Here is a 361-nt window from a genome sequence, read left to right as displayed (position 1 = left end):
TATTGTATGATCTTTATGAAACTTGGTCAAAACAGTTGTCCCAATGTTATCTTGGACCAGTTTGAAAATAGTTTGGTTTGTTGAAAAACATGGCTGCCATGGGCATTTTTTCCTTATAACCTTGTTAACACTCTAAAAGTCACATTTATATTTTAATCTTCATGAAACTTGGTCTGAACATTTGTTTACATTATATCTTGGGGTGCACAGAAGAGGTCAGTTCCTTTGTATCTCAGGTGATCGACTTTGGACCTTTCAGGCCCTCTTGTTTTTGATTTTTCATAATTAATAATTTAATAGTTTGATTTGCATGTCTAGTGCTACCGTTTTAGTATTTAAAAAACAAGCAACCAAGTTATTT

This window comes from Dreissena polymorpha, chromosome 4, assembly GCF_020536995.1.
Source record: "Dreissena polymorpha isolate Duluth1 chromosome 4, UMN_Dpol_1.0, whole genome shotgun sequence".
NCBI classification, from domain to species: Eukaryota; Metazoa; Mollusca; class Bivalvia; order Myida; family Dreissenidae; genus Dreissena; species Dreissena polymorpha.
This window is presented reverse-complemented; position numbering follows the sequence as displayed.